The sequence below is a fragment of the Mytilus galloprovincialis genome, chromosome 13, assembly GCF_965363235.1.
Source record: "Mytilus galloprovincialis chromosome 13, xbMytGall1.hap1.1, whole genome shotgun sequence".
NCBI lineage: Eukaryota > Metazoa > Mollusca > Bivalvia > Mytilida > Mytilidae > Mytilus > Mytilus galloprovincialis.
The window spans coordinates 21235169-21244881 of record NC_134850.1 but is presented as its reverse complement, the minus strand read 5'-3'; the positions used below and the strand labels follow the sequence as shown (position 1 = coordinate 21244881).

Genomic DNA, 9713 nt, shown 5'->3' with positions numbered 1-9713 from the left:
TGCGTTTTTTCTTATTCCTTAGCTATTGATATCTGCCTTTGTTCTTAATTTAAAACATAATTTATCCATTTAAATCGCCTTAATATAAAACAAAGATATGGTATGATACATGTAATAATAAAACAATGCCCCACTAGGGACTAAATAAACTCATCATAGATACCAGGACTAAATCTTTTATATACGTCAGACGCGCGTTTCGTCTACAAAAGACTCATCAGTGACGCTCGAATCCAAAAAAGTTAAAAAGGCCAAATAAAGTACGAAGTTGAAGAGCATTGAGGAAATGACACAGAAATTAACAACTTTAGTTCAACGTACGACCTTCAACAATGCTCAAATCCCATACCGCATAGTCAGTTTTACAAGGCAACGAAATGACAAATGTAAAACAATTCAAACGAGAAAACCAACGGCCTAATTTATGTACAAGAGTATGATCGAACATATATATATAACAGCAACAAACGACAACCACTTCATTACAGGCTCCTGACTTGGGACAGGCATTTACAATGTGTCTGTATTAAAAATGTTAGCGAGCGCATATCCCTTATTTAACCAGGGACACATATTGAGAAAATAATACAAATTTAATATTGGTAAAATGATATTAATATTAATATTAAAAACATGATAATAATCATAATTATCGTCCTTCCATACGCTTATATCAATCAATCCCTCCATAATTCTCGTATCACGGCTTTGAGGCGCCACCATGTGTTAGGAGACGATATGAAGCTTGCTTTCGTCAACTTTCCATGTATGCCCTATGTTTTATCATTTCAGTTCGCGTATCAAACATATCAAAATCTCAATTATAACCACGTGCAATTGGGTTTTGGTCATAAAGCAAAAATCATTAATTTATTGTCGTGGGTTCATAGTTCAAAGACAACTTGCATTTTCTTAGATATTTTATTTCCTGGTTTTGGCAATGTTTGCATACAAAGTTTTAGAAAATTTGCAATTCGTTGAAAATTCAATTTCATTGTTGAATTGTAACTATCAAATCTTTGTTTATTGCGAACTCAAAAATATTCATTAATCCTAATTACAAAAAAAAAAAACACACGATATTATAGTGAAAACATAAAAATTAAATTATAGATATTTACACTGACCGCAAACAAAAATGATGAAACTACATTAATAATGTTTAATAAGATCCCTAATTTTGTCACGAATGACTTTATAGCAAAATTTGTTTGCATGTAAGACCCTCAATGCTCTTTATTTTGTTTCTTTAGTTCGCTTTTTAAACTGTTTTTTTTTGTGCGTCACTGGCGAGTCTTTTGTATACACAATTGACGTATACAATTTTAGTCCTGGTATTCAAGATGACGTTGTGCAAATAAAATGGTTGTATATCTCTTTATTCATAGATATTTACCCTAACAACAAACACAGGTGATAAACCTACATAAAAATTATTTTATTAGATCCATAAATTTGTCAGTGAATGACTTTATTGCAAAATAATATGAAAAAGAAATGGGCACTTATACATAATTATAAGTAGGTATAAATGTAATGACAATAGTTTAAATGAATTATAACATCGCCTTTCCTTTGAAGACAGGTGGTTTTTATTAATATCAAATTTGGATGTGTCCTTACGGAAAACGCTGTGAATTTTGCTTTTGTTGGCATTTAAGACCCGCTATGTTCTTCAATATCGTACTTATGTTAAAAATATTGTATATCACTTTGTCAGAAGGTCGATACCACTTATTATGAGAATATCTGATATAAAGTAAACAAACAAGATCGATTATGATAACAACTGACTTAAATTATTATAGGTATAGATCCTTTTGTCTTTTTTTCGGGTACGTTCGAACTGCAGTTTATATATAAACAAAAACCTTTTTACACAGGAAGTGTGGAAAAGAAAGACAAAGATTTAGGTAAACATACCTCAAAGCCATTATCAAGTTAATCTATCATTTTTCTTTGATTAAATTTCTTGAAAATTCTAAATACAATAACTTCATTCAATATATTACATCATCATAATATGACATATAAAATAAGAATAACTTATTTCAACAACATATAAACTACGACACCAATTGTCTTTTCTACGTTGAATAAGTGACAACAGATTTTTGCATCTAGTTTCATTTAAGTGTATTCACCCTCAGAACTTTACTAAAGATCATGAATATGTGGAAGACTGGGATTATTGGTATTATTTTGTTGATAACGACCACTCGTAAGTTAGTTCTATATTTTTTTTAATATATTTATACACGGCATATACAATTTCTTTATCATAATTAAAAAAAAAACGACAGAATTGTGACATATGATTTAAAAAAAATAATTAAGAAAATGGCAACTTTACATGTCGCTTTTTTGTTTACCTTTTCAAAAACAAATTATAGTACATTGTCTGAGTACTCTTGCCTAACCTTACAGTTACGTATACTTATCAATTTGTATGTATAAGAATTCGTTTGGTTTTGTGACAAGAGAAACAAGCAAAAGTCAACTACAAAGAAAATGTCCGAATTTAAGAAGCAATTCATTCGAATGAATTTTTAAAAATATCTGTAACAATTCAGAGGTGGATTTATGGGAGCAGGGGACCCGGGCCCCCCTTTTTGGGAAACAATTTGGTTGCTTATATAGGGAATCACTGAAGCGTGACTGAAGCGGGCCCCCTCTTAGGTCAGTCAGTGGACCCCCACTTATGAAAATTTCTGGATCCGCCACTGCAATTTTCACGTTTGGCAATAAAAGGTAATCCAGACAAGGCTTTCACTTCACAAATGCTGTCAAATTTAAACAAACTCGGTTTTGTAAATTATAAATTATAATACTTTTCACTTATTCTAAAAGGAGCGTTTGGCAGTTGGACATTTGAGAAGCTAACGACCAGCATACCTTCAACTCAACCTGTTGAATATGTATTTCAGTATGTATCCTATTCTCTTGAAGAATGTGCTGCAATCTGTGCACAATATTATTCCTGCAAGTCTATATATCTGCATCAAGATTTGTGTTTTGGCCTTTCATCATGGTCAACAGATTCATCCAATCATGGACTGGTCAATATTTACACAAAGCGAACGCAAGGTGGGTTATTCGTAAATGTAGTTATTTTAAATCAATTTCGTATTGACAGTGCAACATGACTATGACGATAAACGCAGACCTGAGGTATTTATCTATATATATTTATAATTTGTTTACCTTATTATGTTAGAGAAAACATCATTAATATTAAAGCCAAATCGTGTTTTTTTTATTACTTGTATGATATACTTGGGTCTTTTGATGAGTTTTGTTTAACTGATTGTTGTAATTGTCTTCCAAGTTGACTGTGGATTACAGATGTGCATTAAGTAGTGTTTAACTATACTAAGAATGCATGAATAAAAGAAAAACATATCGTTAATCTGTCAGATAAACTATTTTAATGGAAAATTTCCTAACATTCACACATACATTTTTCGTGAATTAGATTTACAAACCACAAACCAGTTAATATCAATACCCACTCCCAAAGATCTGGACAAAACATCCTAAAAGCTATAAATTTAATCAACATTACCCATTCTGAACACTGATTTTACTCTACATGTTGGTGTCAAGATATTAATATTCATAACTATAAAGCAGTTAAAAATAGCAGGTTAGTGGGCAGTGTCCTATCATACAACTAAACGAACTTACCACGAAAAAGCCAAACTATTCAATAAACATGACATATTGTAGTCAACTCGCCAACATTGACTTTATATGGACGTCAAAAATGGATCCTGAAAAGTGTTTGTACGTCATAAAATGTGTTCGTACGCTATAAAATGTGTTCGCCATTTTGTTTGCTCATCTATATAAAACACACACTATTTAAGTTATAAGAAAACAAATTAATGGAACCATGAAAATATTTGTTTTATATATGTTTAATTCGAGTTTTCTTTTGTCTTCACCATTTTAATGAAATGGAAATTCTCGACAGATATACAGTTAATGAATTTTGTTCTTTATTATTTAGCTTGTGCAGCAACTGACTTCATGGTGTTCAATGATTTATGCTTAATGATTAGTGAGATTAAACTGTCATGGTATGAAGCCCAACGATACTGTGAGGACAAAGGAGGACATTTAATAGTTTTAGACTCTGAAACTAAGCATAATAGTTGTCTCGATTTCATCTATAACTGTAAGTTAACCATTAATATACGTACTGAGATCTGGAACTCGTGTATCCGTAAATGATTTAACATTTCAGAACACAACGAAGTTGCATATAGGTCGTGAATCAAAGTTATTTTGCCGTAACTTTTTTTCTTGGTTTATGGTTGTGAACGTTTAGATCATGCTTGCTTTCATGTCATTATATTGGTGTAACTTATTCGTAGTGAAGCATCCACTGTAAATTAGAATGTAAATATATTCGACAAAATATAAGTAGGAATTTTGACAATGAGACAGCCTTCTGTTAAATAGAAAATGTTATAGTTTAATAGGTATAGGAAGATGTGGTATGAGTGCCAATGACAAAACTCTCCATCCAAATAACAATTTATTAAAGTAAACCATTATAGGTCAAGGTACGGCATTCAACACGGAGCCTTGACTCACACCGAACAACAAGCTATAAAGGGCCACAAAATTACAAGTGTAAAACCATTCAAACGGGAAAACCAACGGTCTAATGTATGATTAATGTTTGAGTCACTGTTAATAAAGAAAGACAATTTTAAAAACTACGCAAAGGAATTAAGTATTACAAAAGGTGAATGGTCTCTACGAAAATGCATCCCAAAGCTGCGTTTCAATAATTTCTATTTTTATTAGAGAAAGGCGAAAATATGGGAGGTGGCATTATTGCCAATGAAACAACTATTCAAAACGAGATTTTATATAAATTTTAAGAAGAAGGCATAATTAAAACTTATGAAACTAATGAAAAAAGAGAAAGGAAAGGTAAAAACAATTTAATTTATCATTGACGTTTTTGAATGTTTCTTAGACATTCACTGATAATTTCAATTTGTCATAAGTACACAACAAACTTGAATAAATATAGAAATCAGTAAATAAAACAAAATAACAAAAACTCTTAACGATGCGCTCGCTTTTCATGATGTGGTGTAATTTAACAACAATGTTAAAATTTGTGTTTTTAAAATGACATTTTGTTCTAAAAATATTTTATTTCATGCAATTTGAAAATTTTAAATATCCTTTTCTAATGATGTTTTTTTCAAATTACTGTTCGTCCAAACGCCAGATGTACACAATTTCCTATGGGCTAATAAAGATAAATAGGGTATACTGACTCAACATCGTGTGATTTCTGGCACTTAAAGTTGTAGTGAGAATATACATTGCTTACGTCTTGAAATTGACACACATGACGGACTTTAAATAAAGTCGACAACAGACCTTTTGAACCTCAACCTCAAAATTTTCAGTAGTAAAATACTTATTGGTCAATCGTATTTCGTTAACAAATTTTTTCTCAATATGAAATCGCAAAATAATACTTGATTATTCAAGATAAATTTGATAAAAAGTACCGGTGTGAGTTCATTTGTTTCTGAACTTAAATACTTCAAATATAAGCTGTTGATATTACACTATAAACTTGATTTCAGTTATAATTGTGAAACTTCTTTCATGAGCTATACACTATCAATTTAACATATTCTAGACCTAATATGATTTATTGATTTTAGTTCAAAATTGAAAATTTTGTTTATATTTCACAATTAACATCTTATAATATTAACGAAAAAGATAAGGTATCTTTGTCAATGAGAATACTCTACACCAAACAGCAAATGATCTTCAAGTTAATAAATAAATGATATGTTATCCAACAGCCTCCAACAACGCCAAAATCCATACCGCACAGAAAGTACGCAATCATTGACCCCGTAACTATAGATTTAAAGTAAAAATTCACACGAGAACAAAACAGTAAACGAAAAACTAATTCAAGATAATTTTTATATTATTTGCATATTAGGGAATACGTTGATATGATTAGTCGAGTTGTTATTGTCGTTGTTTATTTTTCGATAGACGACGTAGACCGTATTTCTTTTCGTAACCAATTTAAACAAGATGGCGTAAATAATGACACCGACATTAAAAAAAAATATTTTCACTGCACGTTAATCGTTTGAATAATAAACACAAAAACATTCGCTTGAATGATTATAAGAGTTTTTGCAGTTTATTTTTTATCAGATATCAAATTTCATTGAGTACATTTTTTGTTTGTGTTAAACAACAAATATATTCATGCGCCAGGCCTATCCAATGACATAAATATACAATTTACGTGTGATAGTGGTAACGAGTGTGGAAAAATATATTCTCTATTTCCAATTTTAAAGAATTTTAAGGATTAAAGGCCTTTTTAAAGGCGTCTTTTGGTGTATTAACTGGATCTAGTCACTCACAAACATATCATAAAAGTCCTTTGTCATTAGTTGAATTTCAATAGTGTATGACATTGATAAAAAAAAATCACGACGCTTTGGTGTACATTTTTAAATATATTACCCAGAATGCATTAGATTCTAAAACGAAGAATTTGGTAATGACTATGTAGGCAAGGCCAATAAAAAAGCAAGTATTATTTCAGTTGACGACAAAGAATACCAGTTTTATGTCGGTGCCTCCGATTTGGAAACTGAAGGGATGTGGAAATGGATCACACCAAATTCAATGAACTACTTCAAATTTAAGTCACCAGTTCAACCAAACAACATTGACAATGGTTTTCCGACTTTTCCGGCAAATTGTGGAACACTTTTCAGTGACGGAGGTATTAACAAAAAAGGATTCCTGTATGATGAATATTGCAACCAGACAAAAAAGTTCATATGTGAAATTTAAACATTCTCAAAAAATTGCGCTTTTAGATTTTTCAAATAGCAGCAAATGTATAATTCACTGAAATGTAATGTTTATACCTTTTTTGAGTCATGACGAAAACACTATGGTGTGAATTTGAAAATGAAGTTTTTATGTCGTACTGCTTGTTAATAGTTTAACAATTTCAGTGCAAATCCTGCCGTGTAGCTTTACGAAACAATAGGGACCGACAGATTTTTTTTTTTAAAAAGCGGAGTTGTTTAATATGTCACTTATTTTATGAATCAGAAAGTCCCTGGTGTTGATAGCATTGATTCCTTTATTAGAAAACGAACATTGAAGGCATTTTCTATTTTCAACGTGCAATCGTTCTTACCGCTTTGTTTGAAATCGACGGAAAGTAAACATTACAAATCATTTTACAAGTCTTCGAAACATATATCTATTCATCTTTTAAGGGAATTATCTTTTAAACAATTTTAAAAGTTTACAGTAAGTGACAATAGAATGATACGAATGTAATGTTACCCAAGCGGATGATAAAGATGCTAAAAAAACTCATCCAAGTTTAAAGAAAGGGACCAAGATTTGAAATACTTTAACAATAGGACTGTAGTATTTTTCGTACCTTGACTTCGCTTAGGTCGTAAACGGGTGTTGAATTAATTAATTACATTTACATGCCTGCAATCTGAACTTTCTACCTCTTTGAAGTTATCATTATCTTGATCCTTATCCTTATCTTAATCATTATCATTATCTAGAAATTATGTATATCGGTTTAGAAAGGGGTACTAAGTATACGGCTATTAGTACATGAGTGTTTATGAATTTTTGCTCCATGATGCTTACTTTCGTGAATAATAAAGGATCATTGTCCGGTTAATTAAAATGGTTTCTTATAAGTTCATTGTTCTTCTGTCATATTACGCAATGTTTGTCGAGTTTCACCGATATAAAGTAGCCCACTCTATTCCATAAAAAAAACATTTATTCATTGAACAGTCTAGAGGCTCAAAAGATTGATGTTTGAAATAGCTTTTATCTGTTAAATTTTCTAGAGAATTATTGAGAACTGATAAGCTTATTGCATGTCTTTCGTGTGTTTTTCTCTGTTGTTTTATTTAAAAAATCTGATTATAATCTGAACGCCTGGAACTAAATCCAGTAGGTTTTTTTCAAATCTTGTTGAAATATATTCCAACGGATCACTTTTGATGAATAGGCCATCACTATTTAGCAACTTTGAAATTTAAATTGAAACTGTATTTTTATATGGAAAAAGAACCGGAAATTCAACTAAGATGAAATTATACATGTTTAAAGCAAAATAAATGAATGAATGAAATCATAATTTAAAAACAAAATGTATATTAAATGGGCATTAGCTGTCAAATTCATTTGACTCAAATTAGCATATTCGATTTATAACATACTCTAACGTATATATTAAAGCCCGATTATATGTGTCAGCATTTCTTGTATGTTTTAGTCTAGACGCCATCTTATTAACTATGGAGATGAACTGCCAACTGCTATATTGCCCGATATAAACATACATGTAGATATAAATAGTTCGCGAACTCGTGCAATTGAATTGTCTAGGTCTTTTAAATTTTTAATTCATTTATATGTAAAAATATACATCAATCATTGTTTTAACCTATATAAGAATGGGTTATTAAGGATCGAATAAGTTCATCGAATAGTTTACCCTTGTTTCACTTTCAATGTTGACATTCTTTTCCTTTTGATAACTGAACATGTCTTACTTCTGCATAACCCATCTGTAGCTAAGTGATTAAATTGAAGGTTACATGCATACAGATTCAATGAGGTCGAACTATTCACTTCCTAGTAAGTAATTCTATATCGATGTTAATTAGCTTATTTTGACAAAGTTGCACTAAACTGGCTGTTAAAAGCGAATTCATATTTTACTATAATTTCATTTTTATTGTTGATTAAACATAGTTTACAAGTAAAAGTTTGTGTTCATTTTTGTTTTAAGGGGACTAATTATTATAAGTCAATGGTATTTGGTATTCAGTTGTATTAACATTGGCACAGCTCATTTCTATGGAGATTGTCCAACCATATTCAACCATGTACTTTCAGTCATGGTTTATCGACTTTGAATATGTGTATAACTTACATGTTAGAATAGTTATCAAAGGTACCAGGCTTATAATGTAGTACGCAAGACGCACGTTTCGTCTAAATAAGACTCATCAGTGACGCTCAGATCAGAATAAATATTGCTATTTTAATTTCAACATTTGCATTACCAAAGTTACAAAAAGGCGAGACATATCTCTACGATAAAAGTCTATTTATAGAGGATAATTATAGATACGAAGATAATAGAATTGCAAAATAAACTAACACCCACAAGACACAAATGAGCAAAAACAAGTACCTCTGGAACGCTATAGAAGGTCCCTTCATTTTTGTACCTGCATCGAATATAAAACGATTCAAATTAGGAAACTAATTAATGGGCACTTTATTATAATGAGATGAACATAAAACTAACATAACTAATACAACAAGAGTTACCATCAACAACCACTGAATTTGAACAGACACATGCAGAATATAGTGCGGTTAAACATTTGTATATTACATTAGTTTCTCACTGAAAAAAATAGTTGGAAAGGTCTCTCTCATCCGATGTGGGTCGTCCTGAATATGCATTAAATATTTGCCACTGGACGTTAAGCAACCAACAATCAATCAATCAATCTGATCCGATGCACACAAAGCACAGAAACAATTGATTTAAATGCAAATGACAAACAACCAATCAGAAAACACTTCTTGCAATAGGTACACTCTTTACAGCTTTGATACTCTCTTAA

At 30.8% G+C, this 9713-nt stretch overlaps 1 long non-coding RNA gene across 1 annotated transcript; it reads left to right on the top strand.

Annotated features, from left to right (window-relative positions):
• Positions 1 to 2075: 2075 nt before the first annotated feature.
• On the top strand, positions 2076 to 8781 carry LOC143056981 (uncharacterized). The gene is made up of 4 exons (XR_012972584.1): positions 2076 to 2221; positions 2851 to 3087; positions 4013 to 4180; positions 6620 to 8781. It is a non-coding gene; the product is annotated as an uncharacterized LOC143056981 (long non-coding RNA).
• The last annotated feature ends 932 nt before the right edge of the window (positions 8782 to 9713 follow it).